This window comes from Humulus lupulus, chromosome 1 (assembly GCF_963169125.1).
Source record: "Humulus lupulus chromosome 1, drHumLupu1.1, whole genome shotgun sequence".
Taxonomy (NCBI): Eukaryota; Viridiplantae; Streptophyta; class Magnoliopsida; order Rosales; family Cannabaceae; genus Humulus; species Humulus lupulus.
The window spans coordinates 171,717,005-171,740,500 of NC_084793.1; positions in this window are offsets into that span (position 1 = coordinate 171,717,005).

The following is a 23,496-nucleotide window of genomic DNA, read 5'->3' on the forward strand; positions in this document are numbered from 1 at the left end:
AACCGAGCAATGAGTTTCACCAGTGATGAGTCCGGAGATACCAGGTCCGTCAGTAACACATGACCGAGGTCGTAATAAAACTGGAAGCCGCAAGAATCGTCCCGACCTGCGAAATCATTTGAACCAGAGTCGGGGTAATGGAGATCAAACAAATCCGGACCTGAGAGATCGCTTGAATAGGCATAGAGATCCCTCGCGGAGACGCGAGCCTAGAATCACGATCGATGACAATCAATTCCAGACAGTACCTCCTACTGACCCAGTCCGAGAAAGAATCGATCAGCTCGAAAGAGCCTTTAGGCTTTTAAAGAATGAACGAGGAAATGGTCGATATGAGGACTCTGACGAGGAGCTCGAGCCGTTTGCTCCCCATATTTCCAACACTCAATTTCCTCAAGGGTTTCGAATCCCTCATGTCCCAACGTTTGAAGGAAAAACCGACCCGTGTAGTCACCTGAGCACGTTCAACACCATCATGAGAGCCAGTAACGTGGGTTACGAGCTCCGGTGCATGTTGTTTCCAACGTCATTGGCAGGACCTGCCAAAAGTTGGTTCGAAAAATATAAGAGACACTCAATAACTTCTTGGGAGCAGTTGTCTAAAGACTTTAAGAAGAAGTTCAGAGCAATGATGGGGGTCAGACCAGAGGCATCCACCTTAACTAACGTCCGACAACAGCTGGGCGAAACACTAAAAAGTTACCTAACAAGATTTAATCTGGAAGTAGCCCGAGCTCAGGACGTAGATGACAGTGGGCACCTAATGGCTATCCGAGCTGGTGTATTACCGGGAAGTGCCCTTTGGGACGACATGCAAGGGAAACCGGTAAGGTCAATAACCGAGTTTAACAGACGAGTGCAGAGGTTTTTCAATGTAGAGGAAGCGAGGTCAACACTCAAAGCGACACCCCAGTCCGAAACTACAACGATAAACATCAAATCTGCCTCAACCTCGGCGGACCCAGCAGCTCCAAAGCCTGCCACGGAGAACCCCTCTAAGAGAAAAAAGAACGAAGGAAGTAACCCCGAAGCTAAGGGAGGAAAGAAAAAGAAAGGGGAGAGGTATTTCTCCGTGTATAGAGTATACACCGAGCTTAATGAGTCTCGGGAGAACATATACCTGGCTAATGAAAACCAGGTCCCCTTTAGGCGCCCAGACCCGATGAGAAATCAAAAATCCAAGAGGGATTCCAGTAAATATTGTCGGTTCCACAGAGACACCGGACATACAACCGATGAATGTCAACAACTGAAGGACGAGATCGAAGGGTTGATCTCGAGAGGTTACTTCCGGCAATATGTCAAAAACCAGAGTACTGGTCAGACGTTCGCGAGCCAGAGAGTAGCCGCATCTCCGACGACACAAAACAATAACTCCCGAGCTCGGGAAGACGACAGGCCCCCGCTGATAGATGGAGAGGATGTAATAACCATCTCGGGAGGGCCTCTTCTCGCAGGAGGGGGCAGGAATTCCCAAAAGAGGTACGTTAACGAGTTGAAGACAGGGGACGGGTCTCCTTATGAACCCGAACCTAGGGCACCAAAAAGCTAGAGGATTGAAACACAACCAATAACCTTCACTGAGGAAGACGCCGCCCATGTTCAGTTCCCTCATCATGATCCGCTGGTCATTACTCTTCAGTTGGCCAATAAAAGGGTCCACCGAGTTCTCATAGATAATGGGAGCTCAGTCAACATCCTTTATAGAGCAACCCTCGAGAAAATGGGACTCTCCCTTCGCGACCTGAAAGCATGTCCAACTACTTTGTACGGTTTTTCAAGAGAAGGAACTGCCTGTATGGGATCCATTGAGCTCCCCGTGACCTTGGGAGACTATCCAGTCTCGGTGACCAAGATAATGGAGTTCGTGGTAGTAGATTTACCATCTGCCTACAATGTGCTGCTCGGGAGACCCGCTCTGGTCGGGCTGGGGGCAGTTTCATCAGTAAGGCATCTGGCCCTTAAGTTCCCGACCCCTAGCGGAGTCAGGACATTAAAAGGAGACCAATTGGCAGGGAGGGAATGCTATAGCATCTCCTTGAGAGGAAAGAAACAAACGAACGCTCAAGCACTCGTTATCATACAAAACAAAGACGAAACAGTTTTAGAAATTAACGAGGAGATTGATCCGAGGATTGAGGAGAAAGTTGACCTCGAACCTTTAGAGGAGCTCGAAGAAATTCAGCTCGAGGAAACTGATCCCTCGAAGAAGGTGAAGGTCGGAAAACACCTCCAAGACGAGGCAAAATAGCAATTAATTTGTTTTTTGAAGAAAAACCAGGATGTCTTCGCGTGGTCACACTCAGACATGGTAGGGATAAGCCCGAATGTAGCAAGCCACGCTCTAAACATAGACAAAATCTTTCCCCCAAAGCAACAAAAGCGAAGACAGCTGGACGAAGACAGAAAGAATGCGCTAAAGGAGGAGGTTGACAGGTTGAAGGCGAACCGATTCATTAGGGATGCCTTTTACCCTGACTGGGTAGCCAATCCGGTGTTGGTCCCAAAGCCCAATGGGACGTGGAGAACCTGTATTGATTACTCAGATCTCAACAAAGCTTGCCCAAAAGACTATTTTCCGTTACCAAGGATTGACCAGCTCGTGGATGCCACGGCGGGGCACGGCCTGATGTCGTTCATGGATGCCTATTCTGGATATAACCAGATTCCCATGCATGCCCCCGACCAAGAACATACGAGCTTCATCACGGATAAAGGGCTGTACTGCTATAATGTCATGCCTTTCGGACTCAAGAATGATGGAGCCACATACCAGCGGCTCGTAAACATGATGTTTTCAGAACAAATAGGGAACAACATGGAGGTTTATGTTGATGACATGCTTGTAAAATCTCAACTCAACAAGAACCATGTTGATGACCTCGAAGAGTGCTTTGGCGTGCTCAGGAAATACAACATGAAGCTAAATCCTCAGAAGTGCACTTTCGGGGTATCTTCAGGAAAATTTCTGGGCTTTATTGTGAACTCTCGTGGAATCGAGGCTAACCCCGAAAAGATCAAGGCCCTGATTGACATGCCCTCACCTCGAAGGCACAAAGATATCCAAAGTCTGACTGGCAGGATGGCAGCCCTAAGCAGATTCATCTCAAAATCTACGGATCGTGGTCTTCCCTTTTTCAACTTACTGAGAGGAGGTAAGAAGTTTGAATGGACAGAGGAATGCGAGCTGGCCTTTAAGGAGCTCAAAAAGCACCTAGCGGAACCACCCATCCTATCAAAACCTGAAACGGGAGAAGTATTGTACCTATACCTTTCAACCACCGAACACGCAATAAGCGCAATGCTCGTTCGAGAAGAAGAGAGGGTGCAAAGACCCGTTTACTACATCAGTAAAAGATTACTGGGGGCAGAGTCAAGATATCCATTGATGGAGAAACTCGCGCTCAGTCTAATTCATTCATCCCGTAAGCTCCGCCCCTACTTTCAGGCACATCCCATCCATGTGCTGACTGATCAACCACTTAGGGAAGTCCTGTCTAAACCAGAAGCTTCAGGTCGACTTCTTAAATGGGCTGTTGAGCTCGGACAGTTCGAGATCACCTACCACCCGAGAACGACCATTAAGGCACAGGCATTGGCGGACTTTATAGTGGAATGTACTAGTATAGCCGATGACGAGGTAATAACCACGGCCCACGAGCTGTGGAAACTTTACGTCGACGGCTCGTCAAATGAAAATGGAGCAGGGGCAGGGGTCATTTTGGTTACCCCCGCAGGAAGTAGATTTCATTCTGCCCTAAGATTTGACTTCAAAGCGTCGAATAATGAGGCCGAATACGAGGCTTTGCTCGCGGGACTTCGTATAGCTAAGGAGCTCAAAGCTAAAGCTATACATTGCTACAGTGACTCCCAGGCTCGTGGTTAATCAAATCCTAGGAGAATACCAGGCTCGTGGTTAATCAAATCCTAGGAGAATACCAGGCTCGTGGCACTAGAATGGCAGCTTACCTGGAAAAGGCAAAATCCGCATTGGAGTATTTTGAGTTTTATGCAATCGAACAGGTTCCCCGAGAACGGAACTCAAATGCAGATGCCTTAGCTCGACTCGCCACATCCGCCGAAAATGAAGAGCTGAATGTTGTACCCATAGAACACCTATCAGCACCTAGCATTAACGAGCCAGAAGAGGAAGATGTGTGTATGATCGAAACAGAGCCGACCTGGATGACCCCGATAGTTGATTATCTCGAAAATGGAACTCTTCCAAAAGATCGGAATCAGGCTCGAAAGTTGATGTATCAACTTCCCCGTTACACCGTTTTGGACGGAAAGCTATACCGAAGGGGATATTCCATGCCATTACTTAGGTGCGTAACCCCTCCCGAAGCTAAGAAAATCATTGAAGAAATTCATGAAGGGTTCTGCGGAGATCACACCGGGGGGCATAGCCTGTCCAAAAAGATCATACGCCAAGGATACTTCTGGCCAACCATTAAAATGGATTCTTTCGAATACGTGAAAAAATGCGACAAATGCCAGAGATTCGCCACGATACCCCGAGCTCCACCATCCAAACTGACCATGTTGACTTCCCCATGGCCTTTCGCGGTATGGGGCATCGACCTCATAGGCTCTTTCCCGACTGGTAAGGGCGGAGTAAAATATGATGTGGTTGCTGTGGATTACTTCACAAAGTGGACGGAGGCTGAACCGTCGGCGACTATAACTTCAAAAAAGATCCTTGATTTCGTGGTAAAAAGCATCGTGTGTCGCTATGGGGTGCCAAGGAAGATCGTATCCGACAACGGAACCCAGTTCGATTGTGACTTGTTCACCGATTTTTGTGAAAAGAACGGCATAATAAAGAGTTTTTCATCAGTGGCTCACCCTCAAGCGAATGGCCAGGTCGAAGCTGTGAACAAAACTCTCAAAAGTTCTTTAAAGAAAAAGTTAGAGGAAGCAAAGGGACGGTGGCCCGAAGAATTGCCCCAAGTTCTTTGGGGATACAGGACCACAGCTCGAACATCAACAGGACATACCCCGTTCTCTCTAGCATATGGCTGCGAGGCAATGTTGCCTATTGAGGTAGAAATCCCAATGATCCGAACTCAGATTTACGATCAAAGTTCAAACCACACTCAGCTCGAAGAAACCCTAGACTTGATTGAAGAAAAAAGAGAAGAGGCTCAGCTGAGAAATGCTGCCTACCAGCAACGAACTACCAGATATTTCAACAAGAGGGTTCGAGATCGAAAGTTCGGAATGGGAGATCTGGTGTTGAGACGCGTATTCTTGGCAACTCGAGATCCAGCAGCTGGAGTGCTCGGGCCGAACTGGGAAGGACCGTACCAGATAGAGTCAATCATCCGTCCTGGTGTGTACAAACTTGCGAGATTGGACGGGAGCCTAGTACCACGAGCATGGAATGGCGAACACCTTAGACCTTACTATCAGTAGTGTAGGAAAAGTGTTGCCTATAACCATGAGTTTCTATTTGTATTAGTTTGTTTGCCTTTTGATTACCATCAAATAAATATTTATTTCATTCAGTATATTGTCTCTTTTTATTTTTTATTTTTGCAATCTCTCTTAATTTAATAACCTATGGTCACACTCATAGGATATTAAGGGGGCATCATTGGTATATATACCATCAGCTTAAAAAATAAAAAATATATGAAGCATTTGGATATAACCAGATGCGCGAGCTTAGATAGTTCGGACATAACCGAGTTATCAAAAACATGAAGCATTTGGATATAACCAGATGCGCGAGCTTAGATAGTTCGGACATAACCGAGTTATCAAAAACATGAAGCATTTGGATATAACCAGATGTGCGAGCTTAGATAGTTCGGACATAACCGAGTTATCAAAAACATGAAGCATTTGGATATAACCAGATGCGCGAGCTTAGATAGTTCAGACATAACCGAGTTATCAAAAACATGAAGCGTTTGGATATAACCAGATGCGCGAGCTTAGATAGTTCGGACATAACTGAGTTATCAAAAACATGAAGCATTTGGATATAACCAGATGCGCGAGCTTAGATAGTTCAGACATAACCGAATTATCAAAAACAGAAAACATTTGGAATTAACCAAATGTGCAAACTCAACAGGTTTGGAACAAACCAGCCAAAAAACTAATCGACGATAAGTAGGAACCTAAACCTACTTCGGGATAAGTCGAGATCGAGGCTGGAATGTCTTAAAGAAAAATAGTTTCGAACTCTTAACCTTGGAATGAAAACCAAGGATGAGGAAAAGTGACTAAGAAAAAAAGATATAACCAAATCATTCACATTACATACCATATAAGTACTTTTGGGTTCATGGTTAAAGTAATATCCGACTTTGAAAAATAACGAGGTCGGAAGCGGATAATTTGAACAAACTGTGCATGAATGCATTGAGCTTCGAACCTAAATCCACAATATGTTTGTATGAATAAATAAACATAAATGATTCATCCATAAAAAAATGTGCAAAATATTTCGAGCCAAGAAATGTAAAGCATATATAAGTAATATTTAAAGAAATTGTATCAGCCCCGTGGACATAAGTTAAAATAATTACAAAATAAGGGGACGCAGCCCCAATAGATGGTTTCCCCGAGATCATATTTAAGGAAGAGGAGTCTCCTTGGCCTTCTCAGCATCAGCAGCACCGGATTCCTCAGGACGAATAGCATGGCTGTCCTCCTGGGCTCCCTCCGAAACGGCCTCCCGAGCAGCCTTTTCCTTCTCGAGCTGAGCAGCCTCTTCCTTCTCGAACCGAGCATTCCACCTGTCAAGAAGTGTCGCCTCGTGAGGACCTAAGAAGCTGGTTTCCAGATCTTCATTGTAGGCCCACATTCGGTACATGGCCGAGTCAACCGCTTGATCCTTCTTCTCTTTGTACTCAGCAAGGAGACGAGCTTTTTCATCCTCCATGATGTCAAAGGTGGCAGCCTTTTCCTCTTCAAGCTTCTTGTTGGTCTCCTGGAGCTGGGTGATCTCCTTCTTATGCTCCTCGAGCTCAGTTTTCAGCTTCCCGAGCTTGGTGGCCATGTCCTCACGTTCCTTGGCTCCTGCCTCAAGCTTCGCATTCGCTGCCTTCAGATCATCGCTTGCTTTGAGGTGGAGATCCTTCGCCTCTTGAGCATGAGACTTGCTCGAATGAATCTCGTTGTTCAACTTATAATTGAGCTGGGCGGTAAAGGCAAGAGACTGAAAAAGAAAAAGTCATCATTAACACCAAGTCTGTGTGATTATAACCAAGAAGAAGGACTATAGAAGGATACTTACCGCGGCAGCGAGCTCGATACTCTTCTCATAGAGGACAGTGCAGTCTTGGGTATCGTTCAAGCATTGCCATTGGGGAGCTTCGAGACTGCCAAAGCTCTGGCCGATCCGGGACATAACATCCGAGACCAGCGTAGATCCATGGGACCCAGCGGCATTGTCGACCACATATGCATCCATGTGGGTGGAAACTGATAGCTTCTGAGCTCGAGAACCAGAAAGCCTTTGAGAAGGCAGACCTAAGGATGACTGAACCACCACAGGAGGTTGGGACTCAACCATAACGGAGGGACCGACCAGCGAAGTCGGGGCCACTGCAGAGGCGACGACCTGCGAGGACGGCGCCGTTGTGGAAGCGCCGGCCTGGGAAGTCGCCGCAGCAATGGAGCTCGAAACCGGTGGAGCAGGAGGAGGGGTTTTCTTAGACCTCTTGGGGCCCTTGCCCGGCCGGTCGGTCTTCAACGACCCCGCTCTGGGACGCTTGCTCCTCTTGGCGCCACCACTTTCGATGATGTTGTCGAGGTCGGAGTCCATCTTGCCTGCAAAAGTCACAACACAGAGTGAGTTAATAAAAGAGAAGCATGCAAGTTGTTTCAGTATCACAGACATATAAAGTGATGATAGAAGAAACCTAACTGGAACTCTCCCCCGAGCTCGAACTTGGGGACCATGAAATTCCCCCGTCTTCAGAGGAGGCGGGGGGAGTGCCTTCCCTATATGTGGGTGATAATCTCGAAAGGTCCCTATAATCGTTGGTTCCGTACTGAACAGCTATCCCGTTCCACACCTCGTCCGTGGTATACATGGTGTCGTATTTCCCGAGCCCACTATCAAACCTATGGACATAGTCATCTACCCAACTCCATATGTAGAAGTGGTATCTATCCTGTGGGCATGAGACTAACCTATTGGGCTTATGTTTTAGTAAGGTGGGGGACCACATTCTCGAGGTGGGGAGGACTTTACCTTCATCCGAATCTGAGCTCGAGGCTTCATCATTAGCCTCATTCCCCGACAGCGGACTCCTCAGGCGAACTGGAAGTGGTGGCCTCGTTTCTCTCCTCGAAGGAAGAGCGCCTGTGGACAGGGGCACCTGCTCCCAGTGTTCATATTTTTTATTGGACCAGTCAAAGGTGGACTGGCCCTCCCCCAAAAGTCCGCACTTTCGGAGACTATCCTCGTGTAAAAGGTATAAGAGAGACCTCCTGCCATGGGGGAGTTGGAGCAGGGACTCTCTATGCTCCTTCATTGTCTTGTCAGGAGTGGGACGCTGAAAATTGGCTGAAAGACAAGACATATTTCTACTAAGTACGGATCTAAGAGCTAAAATCTCGAGCACAGAAATAAAGATAATGAGAATACTTACGAATCCTCCTGAACGAGTAGTGTCGAGACGGGGACAGACCGTCTGTCCAGAAGAAGGCCCTTTTGAAATCAGGCGGATGATTGGGAAGATCTTCAAAGACCTTCTTCTCCTTGGGATAGCTCAAGAGATAATAAAAGCCATCCCCTCCCTGAGCTTGGGAGGGGTTACTTTTCAGACAAAAGAGATACAAAATCTCTTGAGGCGAAGGTCCTTTCCACCCCATCTCGTGGTATAAGGACCTCAGGGCAGACAACACCCTGTAAGAATTGGTGTTGAGTTGGAACGGGGCCAACCCAACGAAATCCGTGAAGTCCTTGAAAAAAGACTTCAAGGGAAACAGTGCTCCCGCCCTCATGTGTTCCTGGCTCCATGCCACGTACTTCAACCTGGCGTCATGGCCCCCAGGGGCGAAACAGCTTCGTTCATGGTCGGCCGGAGCTCGACACTTCAAGGAGCCTGACAGGCTGAGGCCGTGGAAAGCCAGGATTTCAGTTATCTGACTAGTTGTGGTAACCGAGCTCCAATAGTGCTCGGCCTCAAACATTTCTCTCCTCGGCTACGAGGAAGAAGGTTCCCCCATTAGTGAAAATTGGAGCTCTCCTGGATGGTATGCGACAGTGACCTTTAGTGCAGGGTCGAGGGGAATCGGCCTAGGTCCTGAATTGGATTCTGGATAGAGGGCCTCCCGAAGAACTCTCCTCTTCCCCTCTATGACCTCGTCTATCTGGCGGCGGTAATGAGCTCGAATATCCTCCTGCTCACGCGCAAGCTCGTACTCCCTTATCCGACGTTGATTCCGGGCGAACAACAATTCTAGGCTCAGGGTTTTTGGCTCGTAAGGGATTTCCAGCAATGACCCCCACCATCTTTCCAGATTCTGTGACATCTAGCGAGAAAGAAAAAATGGTGAGGGCCATGCATGCAAGAGTTGCGAGCTTGAAGTTACGAGCTCGGGGTTTAGGAACAAAACAAGCTATATATTAAGGCCCTTATTAAAGAGTCAGGACGTGCGTTCCACGAGAAAGGAAGGAGAGTGGATATATTTTTTTTTTTGAAAATCCCAAAAATCAAGGGAAAAAAGAGTGGCGGTTAACCAGAAAAGGCAGCCTTGGGTTTCGTGCATTTGTCAAGGCCAATGTTTTTTACCCGAAATCTTGGTGTACAAGAAACGTCTCTTAAAATTTTAAAACCCAAAAAACAGGAATCTTGCTCAAACATCAAAACTGGATATGAACCAGTGATGTAAATTCTGTGTTGGGAGTCTAAAAAAAGCCGAGAGCCTATCGGATAGAAACCTCCTATCATATTATGCTAAGGATGTAAACTAGTACATACACATACACAGCAAGAACAGCATGAACAAAAACTAACAAAATGGAAAACAAAGATTGCATACTTACACAATAATGGCGATTGCAGAGAGATCGTTGACTGAAGGAGAGGTTGCAAATAAGAACTCACGGACTCGAGCAAATCAGGGTTTCTTTGTTTCTTTGGCTGAGAAAACATGCACAGAATAGAGACTTTATAGGAAGGTCTCTGGTTTCGTGTTTTCTTCTTTTCTTGCTTTTGGTGAACGAAGATAAAAAAGAAGATGAAGAGTGGGGTCTCGTATATATAGATGGAAAAAGGGGGATTAATCTGGGGCGTTGAATGAAATCCTTGCTAGATCCAATGGATGGGGATCAATGACAAGATGGCGCCGAAAAAGTGGCAGACGGATGATCGTGGGCATGTTTTCAAGGTACTCAAGTACCAAAAATGAGCAATACCTGGCTGACGCGTGTCCATTTTCAAAAAGCGTATGACGGTATGGTACCCGAGGAAAGTACTTCAAAAGTTTCCTTCTCTTAGGATTCGAAAAAATACTTTTGAGGGGGCAAGATGTTGTACCCAGTTTTCGAGCCATGTTAAATGTGACCTCGAAAGTTGGATTCACAAACAATTGGACTCGTAAGGTTTAGAGTATGCTCCATGACTAAATATCGAGCCTGCAAGACATAGACGACCTCGAATATGGTGACCTCGAAGTGTACATGATCTCGAAAGGTAGCTCCGGAGATGCATCCATCCTCAGGGATGACCTCGGATCAGGGGTCCCGAGCTCGACGCACATACGATCCCGAAAGCCATGTGACCTCGGGAGATGTCTCTAGCTCGAAAGCTGACAAGAAACCTGGGAAGCTAAGGCCTTGGAGATATATGATAAAAACCTTGAATATCTATAAGTGTTGTCCATACGAGATGTAATCCTCATTTATTACTGTAAATCCCCTAGAATCGTGGGATATTATTTGGTCAGTTATACGTCCCCTGGTCTTCAGGGGACGTTTCCTTTTATATTTGATTATAGGCATTTAAAGCCATTTATTTTATTTACACAAAAAGAGTAACTACCCAAAATATGTGGGATAGTATTCCGCAGCCTCTCTATAAATAGAGAGGTCATGCGCCATTATAAGGGGCCAAAATTCTGAACCTTGAGAGAAAACTCTGAAGAATTCATGCTTAAGAGTTTTCAGAGATAATCTTGAGTTTAATAACAGAGACTCGTGGACTAGGCAGATTTAACTGCTGAACCACGTAAAAATCGTGTGTTTGTGTTGTTATATTTTAATTGGCCATTATCAGTTATTGTTTACGTGCTCTCCTTTCACTGCTGACGAAAAACGGCGTCAACAGACACGATCGACCTCGGAGCTCAATGAAGACATGATATCTCTTTCACATAGAGATCTGCATACTGATCAACTGTATAAGTCATCCTTGCTAGTAAAAAGTGAGTTGATTTAGTCTATTTGTCTACAATAACCCACACTGAATCGTGTTGACCCAACATCCTGGGAAATCCCACCAAAAAATCCATTGTGATGTCTTCCCATTTCCACTATGGGATATCCAAGGGCTGTAATAGTCCCACTGGTCTCTGATGTTCAACCTTGATCTGTTGATACGTCAGAAACTTGGCCACATACTCGGTTACATCCCTCTTCATCCTCAGCCACTACTATAAAGTCCTCAGGTCATGCCACATCTTCATGGTGCCGGGACGCAAAGAGTATGGGGTAGTGTGAGGTTTATCCAAAATCTCTCGTTTGATAACAATATTCATCGGAACACAGATCCGACCTTTATATCTCAGTAAACCTATATCTGATATTGTATTGTCCTTAGCTACCCCCAGCTAGGACGTCCCATCTGATCCTCGTCAGTCATGGATCACCCAACCGACCTTCCATTATTCTCTCCAACAGTGTAGACTTTGGCGTAATATTGGCCAACTGGCCCACCATCAACTCTATTCCATGTAATTGATCAAACAGATCATCTATCCATGACAAAGGATACCTGTTCTTAATTGTAACGCCCTAATCTCCAGGGACCGTTATGGTGTGCATTTAAACAGTGCTAAACTCATTAACCAAGTCATTTGGCCATAATCGTGTAACTAAGTATGATTAGCGGTTTAGGGTTAAAATACAATGTTTCACTAAAACGTTTACCATATCCATTGGGATCCCAAAAATATAATTTAAAGGTTAATTACAACAAAATATTTACAACCGGCCGACCTAAGCAGAAAAATAGGGTTTAACCCTAGTTCCTCTTTAAACCCTCGGTCGTGGTGGTCGAGCAGCCGCATATGTACACATTGTCACCTAAGCTCTCCAACTCAAGGATGGTTCAACTTTCTTTTGCCTTTACCTGCACCACATAGCACCCGTGAGCCGAAGTCCAGCAAGAAAACTTAATATGCTCATGAACAAGTAATAACATGTTACTAAGTCATAATAGGCATGCCTATCAGTAAACACCCTACTCATGCATGCAAGTAGGTACAAATAAATGTTTGTGGAGTCCTGCGCTCTGAGTAGATAACTAATAAGTCTCTCGCTCTGAGGTAGATGACTAATAAGTCTCTCTGAAGTAGATGACTAATAAGTCATTCTGAACAGTTGACTAATAAGTCACTCTCTAAATAGATGACTGATAAGTCTTTCTCGATTAGATGACTGATACGTCTATCTCGGTCAGATGACTAATAAGTCTATCTCAGTCAGATGACTAGTAAGTTCATCTTGGTTAGATGAATAATAATTCCATCTCGGTTAGATGACTAATAAGTCTGTCTCAGTCAGATGACTAATAAGTTCATCACGGTTAGATGACTAATAAGTCCATCTCGGTAAGATGACTAATAAGTTCATCTGGGACAGATGACTAATAAATTCATATTGGTTTGATGACTAACAAGTCCATCTCGGTCAGAGGACTAATAAGTCTATTTCGGTCAGATGACTAATAAGTCTATCTCGGTCATATGACTAATAAGTCCATCTCGATCAGATGACTAATAACTCCATCTCGGTTAGATGACTAATAAGTCTATCTCGGAGGTCCCATACCCTCCTAGCCATGTGACGTGTAGGTCACCTTAGGGTATGATTGGTTCGCGATTAGAAAACTGTATTTTTGAAAAGTGGGATTCTGAAATGAAAATCTGAATTTAGTGACTGAAAACATGTTTCTGAAAATGTGATTGGTTCAATGTCAGTAAACTGTTTTTGAGTTTTGAAAAACTGAATCTGTGCTTGGGATTAAATTTGAAAATATAACAGAAAGTGAATACATGATTGGTTTAGCTGAAAGTAAAATTTAATAATAGTGCATTAATTAAATTCATAACAATATTGCATTATCATTAACTTTGATTTTTTTATATTAAAGTTATATTTTTTTAGGGCATGATTGATTAGTGATTTAAAAATTGTATTTTGACAAAGTATGATTTTGAAAAAAGAATCTAGATTTAGTATCTGAAAATATGTTTATGAAAATGTGATTGAATGTATTGTCCGTTAACTATTTTTGAGTTTTATAAAATTGAATAATTTTTTAGTAGAAAATCTAAAAATTGAATATGTAATATATATTTTTTATTTTTGGTATAATAATAATTGAAGTGAAAATATTTTTTTATTAATTTGTTGTAATTTTTATTTGATCAATGATTTTTTTTAGCAAATATATTGTAAATTAGAATTAAATTATATTCTATTATATGATTTTATAATTAATTATTTTACTAAATTTATATAGATAAAAATTTTAAAAAGTAGATTAACTTGTAAAAATGACAAAAGAAAAAAAAATCAAGACTATAAGAAAAATAAAAGAAAATTAACAAGAAAAAAAATATTTTTTAAAATAGTAAGATTATACTGAAAACAATAAATTTTCGTTTTCAAAATCCTTCATTAAAATTGAAGTAGTTTTTGGAATTAGTTTCCAAAAACATTTAACCAATCAAGTTTTATTTGTAGGTCCCACATCTTTTAATTTTTGAAAACATAAAATCATTCTTGAATACTATACCAATCATGCCCTTAGCCTTTTTGGCTCTAGCTCTAAATAACTAGCCTTTGGACTAAACAAGCGCTTTTAGTTTTCATCGAACTTGAGGTCGGTCTGGCATTAATGCTCATGAAGAGTCATTCAATGCAGATGTCAATTAGATCTAATCTTTTTCGCTTGCGTTAACACGCTAAAACCGTCCTTTACACATAAGCCAATACCATACGACTAGTGCTCGGTACTACAGCCGAAATTGACTAGTAAGTCACAGCTTCACAGTTAATACCGACACCATTGCCGATTCTGACTAATAAGTCAGTGCTATTCACAAGTGAGCAAGATTTGCTAAGCATTTGATATGCAATCAACGTCCACATTTAAACACTCAACATGCCTCATGAATAACCATGCATGTCACATATGGGGTCCAGTTTTTTACCTCTGGTTCGAGCGAGAAATACATTAAGAACGACCCTTGAGAACGATCGATCCTTTGATTCTTTAACGGTCACCTAGTCATAACCAAATACAATCTCCAATTAATGATATGAACAATAAAAGGTTCTTGACCCAAACCTCACTCCCGGGACCCCGAATTGTACCCAAACGGTGAGTAGATTATATCCCGAGCCTTAGGAATAGAAACCCCGAGCCAAAAACCCTCAAAAGTGCCCAAAACATGCATTAGAGAAAATAGGGTAGCACTACAGCGCTGCGCCCCTAGTGCCCCAGCGCTACAACCAGGGTTGATTTGTCTTGGCTAGCGCTGTAGCGCCACCCTTTGGGCGCTGTAGTGCTAGGACCAAGCTGATCAGCCTTGGTTTTAGACTTCTTCGAGTTTTCCATTTCCAACTTGAAACTCAAGCTTCCAAACTCCATTTAAACCCCCAATTGAACCCAAAAACCATCTACAAATGACCTAGGCATCATAACCCAAGTATCCCTAGCCAAAAACTCCCATCAATTCCCATTATCCAACTTAAAATCCAGCTGAAACTCAAATAGAAAAACAGACCAAGAACAAGAGTTTTAATGGTTAAAAACTCACCTCAATCTCATAATCATACCCTCTTCAATGGTAGAACATAACCGAAAACCCTCAAGGCTTGGTTCCCTAGCTTAGTTCCTCAAAAGAAGCTTCAAAAATCAAAGGGAAATGAAGAAGAAAAGATGTACGGGAAAAGAAGATGAAGATGCTCTGTTTTGCTGCAGCTTAATGGTTTATATCTATCCTTACGGTCAAAAGACCAAAATGCCCTCATGCCTAATTAAAACCCTTAACAGCCACCAAGGGCAAAATCATCATTTCCCGCCTATCTCATTATTCATAATTAACGCCCTCCAATTCCCGTTATTCTCAATATTCTCAAATGCTAATAAATCACATCCCATTACCCTTTAATTCCCAGTGATGTTCTAATCACCAAATTACCCCGAGACTCACCCCGAGCCCCGAAATTAACCTCGTTATGACTAGACTGATAACCTGCATTCAAAGATCGTCTCATGCCGAATGGCTCGAACAAATCCACATTATAATGTGGTATTATTTATAATTCACCAACATGCATGAAAATACACAATTATTCCCTCAACAAGCCAAATTACCAAATTTTCATTATAATAAAATGTGGACCCATATGCATGCATTTATCATCATATTATAATATACTTCACATAAACATGCATATAATCATTTAATGACATAATAAATCAATTATGGTCCTCCCGGCCTCCCAATCAAGGTCCTAAACCTTATTAGGGATTTTGGGGCATTACAACTATCCCATCCTTACAGAAATTTTATCCTCGAAATTTATCGAAACATCCCGGAATATAAATTCCGCGCAACTGATTCCAGTTTCCCAGGTCATTCCCTCAACCTCACTGTTTCTGCAACATACCTTAACCCAAGGTATAATTTTGTTCCTTAGAACCTTATTCTTTCTGTTAAAATATGAACTGGTTATTCCTCCAAGGATAACTTAGCCTCAATCTCCAGAGCCTCATAACTCAACACATGAGTTTCTTTTAACCCATGTCTTCAACATGGAATACATAATACACTGTATACAGCTAGCAGTGCCAAAGATAAGTCCAATCCAAAGGCAACCTGACCAGTCCTATCCAGGATTCATACAGTCAAATTAATCTAGGGCTCAACTTTCCCTTTTCTCCTCACCCATTTCCATGGTGATACTTTAAGGAAGATACAATCTTCTACTTGGAACTCCATGTTCCTGCATCTCAAATCAATATAACTTTTCCATTTACTCTGAGAAGTAAGCATCCAAGCTTCAACCTTTTCAGAAACCTCCATGCTCCCCTGAACTACCATAGAATCCAGATATAATATCTCATTCATCTTATAAGATGTCCTTCTAATAATGATTAGATAACTCTCTCTCTGATTTACCATCAGTCTGAAGTAATAAACTGTGTATTTAGCACCTTCTGCAACCCTTCCAAAACTTGGAAGTAATAATAGAGTCTTCATCTGATAAGATAGACCTAGAATTCTCATAAAGGCATACTACCTCTCTCACACAAAGATCTGAATACGGATCAGCTGTATTATTTGTCCTTACTGATAGAAGTGAACTCACTTTAAATACTGGTCCATAATGACTCAATCCAATTTACGCTGACCCACTATCCCGGGCAGCCCCACTGCGAAACCCATCGCAATGTTTCCTTATTTCCACTATGGAATACTCAAAGGCTACAATAGCCTTACTGATTTCTGATGCTTTGATTTACATGCTAACAGGTTAAGAACTTTGTCATGTATTCCATTATGTCCCTCTCCATCCCAGGCCATCACTATAAAGCTTTCATATCCTGTTACATTTCCATGATGCCTGGATGAAGAGAATAAGAGGATAATATGAGATTCATCCAGAATCTTCCATTTAATCCAGTGTCCATCGGATCCCAAGTCCGATCCTTATACCGCAATAAACTCATACCTGACATTGCATAATCCTTAGCTAATCAAGCTAAGACTTTTTACTCACTTCTTCCCATCTGTGGTTCACTTAACTGTCTTTCCTTTAATCCTCTTTTAAGTAGTAATCTCAAATGTAAAGCTAGCCACCTAGCCCACCAGTAACTCTCCTCTAGTTTTGGTCAGATCCTTTTACAAACATGATGCATAGGCAATCACTTTTCTCTGTCACTGCGGTGTCATAACAACCTACAAACTGGTTCTAATCTATAAGAAGACTCGTAACTCTTCCCTAAAACACATGTAATATCCTACCCGTCCAAGGAAACTCCTGCCCTCTAAGGCGCTCCTTAACCATGGCAAATTGCCAATTGAGAGTATACCATAATACCGTCGTTCAAAACGATCACATATCCAATTAAGATAATCTTGAATACTCCATTCACCTATTTCATCAGAACAACTCAGCACTCCTAGTGCCCTTATCTGATATAAAAACAATCTTCTACATATCCTTCTCCCTAATCTCTAGCTGGTAATAACCAGATCAAAGATCCATCTTGGAGAATACCATCTTACTCAATAATTGAACCATTTAATTCTTACAGCTCTACTAAAGTTGTTCAATACAACTAAACCAGATTCCATCCCTGGCACCAATCCAATCACCATTCTATCCTAAAGGTAACCCTGACAAATCCCCTAGAAATCCATCCAGAAACTCATAGACTACTCCAGTCTATCCTGATCCCACTGGCCCAACCTAAGTGGTATCCACAACACTAGCTAGGAGTTCTATGCATCATTCTACTATAGATCTCTAGCTCTAAGTACAGATGTCATCAACATACCAAATACATGCACAGTGCTTACTACCACAAGGTCTCCCACTCTCAAAACCAAGAGTTACTATCCTTTCCTTGAAATTTAGCATTGCCCCACACTTGGATAACCAATCCATATCCAGGATCATACTGAAGTCAGTCATAACCAACTTTATCAAAACAATTGATGAGTCCTTTCCACCATAAACTAACTCATCACTTAAATCACCAATACAGTATCATATTCTCATCATAACATAATCACGCAATCTACATATCATCTCTATACCTCTATATATGCAACAAACAAAGAACAACATGGCACAAAACTAGTCAGCACAATACAAAATCAGAACTAGAAAGCTGACCCGCCACCCTTGAGAAACCAGCCTCAGTCTCAGTCTCTGACTGCCTCAGAATGAACACTTGAGCTAGAGTCGAGCTGTTCATCCCCTTTTTCTCATCAGCTCCTTCTCTTGGGCAATCCCTCATGAAATGCCCAACCATTCCACATAAGTAACATCCTTTGCTCGACATTCTCCCAGATGATGTCTCTTACACTGGGTGCATTTTGGATAAGTCATCCAACTCTTTTTCTTGCTCACTCCAATAAATGGAGGTGTCACTGCCTGAGCTCCTCGCTCTCTGGCACTCTTCTTCTCATTTCTTATGCTCTCAACAACAAGAGCCTTCCCTACCACCTGAGCATAGGTGGAGGTTTCATGCACTGAGGCAACTCTAATGCCCTGAGCTATTATGGGATTCAATCCCTGAATAAAATATTCGTTCCGAGCTACATCTGTGGGTACCATATCAAAAGCAAACGCCAACCCATCGAATATGTTACCATACTCGGTTACTGCTGCATTTCCCTGAACGAGGTTCAGAAACTCATTCATCTTAGCAGTCTTGGCTGCATCACAGTAATACCTTTCATTAAACAGCTGCCTAAATTCTTTCCAATCCATCACAACAGTGTCTCATATCTGGGACACTACTTCCCACCATGTTCGGGCATCATCCTGCAATACATATGTAGAACTGATCACCTTATCGTGACCTACCAGCCCCATACTGTCAAGAATGGAACTGATCATGCCCATCCATTGCTTCGCTCTTAATGGATCTAGGCCTCCCTCAAAGACTAGAGGGTAATATTCCTGGAATATTCCACAAAGGAATTCCCATCTATTCTCAGCCCTAGGCTGAGCAAAACTAGTGTCACTCCTGACATAACAATGGAAGAGGTCTTCCCCGACAAATTCCGCTGTTGCTTCAAACACCTAATCTCTTCCTCTTGCCTCTACAATCTTAATTGCACATCTGTAAACATTTGCTATAAATTCTAATGGACAGATGAAGAACTCAACCCCTGGCTGAAACTCCCAGCTTCAGTATAACCACCATCAGGCCTCATTATCTGCCTTGGATACATACCTGTTGGTTGAATCTGCAGTCAATAACTTGACCCATTAAATATGATGAGCATATCAAGAGCTTTCCCCACGGGAGCAATCTTACCACACTACAATCACAAACCATTGTAGTGCTAAAAACATGCCCATAGCATTCATAAATCAATCAAAATCCTTGCTCTTCCCACATACCTACCATGCCTCCAACTCCACCATGAAAATATCACATTTATATATATTCACAAAGCATGTAATCATATAATCATTTAATAGTCAAGAGCCAGGCTCTATCAGAATCTCATGCTCCCTAATACAATGTGCAGGTAAAGCATTTACATTCTATTTTAGCAGTTAAGCACATAACTACAGAAATAGTTACCATTCCTTAAGTGAAGCTATCTTTGATGACGAGTGTACATGCCCATCTTGTCTTCAAGAACCCTTAACCTTGGCTCGCTTTGATACCAAGTTGTAACGCCCTAATCTCTAGGGACCATTATGGTGTGCATTTAAACAGTGCTAAACTCGCTAACTGAGTCATTTGGCCATAATCGTGTAACTAAGTATGATTAGCAGTTTAGAGTTAAAAATTTTGGTTAAGATACAACGTTTCACTAAAACGTTTACCATATACGTTGGGATCCCAAAAATATTATTTAAAGGTTAATTACAACAAAATATTTACAACCAGCCGACCTAAGCAGAAAAATAGGGTTTAACCCTAGTTCCTCTTTAAACCCTCGGTCATGGCGGTCGAGCAGCAGCATATGTACACATCGTCACCTAAGCTCTCCAACTCAAGGATGGTCCAGCTTTCTTTTGCCTTTACTTGGACCACATAGCACCCGTGAGCTGCAGCCTACAAAGAAAACTTAATATGCTCATGAACAAGTAATAACATGTTACTAAGTCATATCAGGCATGCCTAGCAGTAATAACCCTACTCATGCATGCAAGCAGCTACAAATAAATGTTTATGGAGTCCTGCCCTCTGAGTAGATGACTAATAAGTCTCTCGCTCTGAGGTAGATGACTAACAAGTCTCTCTGAAGTATATGCTAATAAGACATTCTGAACAGTTGACTAATCAGTCACTCTCTAAATAGATGACTGATAAGTCTATCTCGATTAGATGACTGATAAGTCTATCTCAGTCAGATGACTAATAAGTCTATCTCGGTTAGATGACTAATAAGTCTATCTATGTCAGATGACTAATAAGTCTATCTCAGTCAGATGACTAATAAGTCTATCTAAGTTAGATGACTAATAAGTCAGTGCCATTCACAAGTGAGCAAGATTTGCTAAGCATTTGATATGCAATCAATGTCCACATTTAAACACGCAACATGCCTCATGAATAACCATGCATGTCACATATGGGATGCAGTTTTCTTACCTCTGGTTCGAGCGAGAAATACGTTAAGAACGAACCTTGAGAACGATCGATCATTTGATTCTTTAACGATCACCTAGTCATAACCAAATACAATCTCCTATTAATGATATGAACTATAAGAGGTTCTTGACCTAAACCTCACTCCCGGGACCCCGAATTGTACCCAAGCAGTTAGTAGATTCGATCCCGAGCCTTAGGAATAGAAGCCCTGAGCTAAAAACCCTCAAAAGTGCCCAAAACATGCATAAGAAAAAACAGAGTAGCACTATAGTGCTGCTCCCCTAGCGCCCTAGCTCTACAACCAGGGTTGATTTTCCCTTGCTAGTGCTGTAACGCCAGGACCAGGCTGATCAGCCCTAGTTTTAGCCTCCTTCGAGTTTTTCATTTCCTACCTGAAACTCAAGCTTCCAAACTCCATTTAAACCCCCAATTGAACCCAAAAACCATCTACACATGACCTAGGCATCATAACCCAAGTATCCCTAGCCAAAAACTCCCATAAATTCCCATTATTCAACTCAAAATCCAGCTGAAACTCAAATAGAAAAATAGAGCAAGAACAAGAGTTTTAATGGTTAAAAACTCACCTAAATCTCATAATCACACCCTCTTCAATGGTAGAACATAGCCCAAAACTCTCAAGGCTTGGTTCCCTAGCTTAGTTCCTCAAAAAGAGCTTCAAAAATCAAAGAGAAATGAAGAAGAAAAGATGTACGGGAGAAGAAGATGAAGATGCTCTATTTTGCTGCAGCTTAATGGTTTATATCTATCCTTAAGGTCAACAGAACAAAATGCCCTCATGCCTAATTAAAACCCTTAACAGCCACCAAGGGCAAAATCATCATTTCCCGCCTATCTCGTTAATCATAATTAACGCTCTCCAATTCCCGTTATTCTCAATATTCTCAAATGCTAATAAATCACATCCCATTACCTTTAATTCCCGATAATGTTCTAATCACCAAATTACCCCGAGACTCACCCCGAGCCCCGAAATTAACCCCGTTATGACCAGACCGATAACTTGCACTCAAAGATCGTCTCATGTTGAATGGCTCGAACAAATCCACATTATAATGTGGTATTATTTATAATTCACCAACACGCATGAAAATACACAATTACGCCCTCAATGGGCCAAATTACCAAAATGTCCTTATAATAAAATGTGGACCCATATGCATGCATTTATCATCATATTATAATATAATTCACATAAACATGCATATAATCATTTAATGACATAATAAATCAATTATGGCCCTCCCGGCCTCCCAATCAAGGTCCTAAAACTTATTAGGGATTTTGGGGCATTACATTAATGGTCAACTTATTCAGTTCTCTTTAGTCTATGTACATCCTCAGAGACCCATCCTTTTTCATCACAAATAGAATTTAGCGCACCCAATGGCGAGAAACTGTGTCTGATAAAACTAGAGTGTTTGATATGCTCTATTTTGAGGATTCCTTCAGCTGAAGTAACCCATGACCTAAGCCACTACTTTTGGCACCAAAAGACCACCATGCCCTTTAGCCTAAGCCTTGCCCTCTTAAGCCCTTAAGGGTAATTTTTCATTTGCCACTTATTACGTTAATCATAATTAACATCTCGCAAATTCTCGTTATTCCCAATATCCTCAAATAATTTCCCATTACCCGCTCAATCCCAGTAATGTACTAAGTTACCAAAATACCCCTAGGCTCACCCCAAGCGGGGTATTTGCTCTGTTGTGACTTTTTCGCTAACTTGCTCACTAGGATCGCCTCTTCCTGAATAACACAAATATATCAACATAATAATGTGGTCTCAATCATAAAACACACATATTTATAATTATACCCCCAATTGGTCAAAATTACGAAAATACCCTTCTAATAAGAAACGGGCCCACATGCATATTTATTACTCCTAAACATGCAAGCATAATTATATTATAATATAATTCACATAATGACATGCTTATAACAAATAAGCACACAATTAATACAATTATTGCCTCCCAGCCCTCTAATCTAGGCATTAAGCCACATTAGGGAATTTTGGGTGTTATATTGCTTAACACATACAAATAAAACTCAAATTCACCTAAATTCTAATAAAATAGAGAAAATAACTCTAAAAAATTATAGGATGCCAATACGTTTTTCTAATTCTTATATGGAAAATATGAGAAACTATTTAAAGTATCACAATTTATTTTTTTCTCTCTTTTATCTCATGTAATTAGAACATAAATCATTATACAACAAAAATAAATTAATATTATAGGGTCTTAGTTTTCTTTATTTTTTTTAAACAAATAAGGCATACAATATATATGTCTTTTTGTTACACTATATACTATATTTACAAATTTAAATGATATAAAAATATTAAATGAATATATATAAATTTATAAATAATAATTTTAATATTTATATAAATTTGATAAATAAAAATTATTATTATTTGGAAAGATTTTATTAGTCAATCACCCATAAAAATTTTTAATTGTTGGACAAATCAAATTGAATGAAAAAATACTTTATTTATAGCCTACAACTATAGCACCCACAATGGTTTGTAAATCATGTGGGATTTTGTCAAAGAAAATTATTACTTAACATACACAAATAAAACTCAAATTCAACTAAATTTTAATAAAATAGAGAAAATATCTCTAAAATATTATAGTGTACATCACCTCTCCAAAACTTTCCTTCATAGATTTATATAGGAATATAGATTGACAAATTTAAATGATATAAAAATATTAAATGTATAGATATAAATATAAAAAATACTAATATTAATGTTGATATAAATTTGACAAACTAAAAAATTATAACTAATTGGGCAAGATTTTATTAATCAATCACCCATAAAAATAAATAAAAATTGTTGGACAAATCAAATTGAATGAAAAAAATACTTTATTTATAGCCTACAACTATAACACCC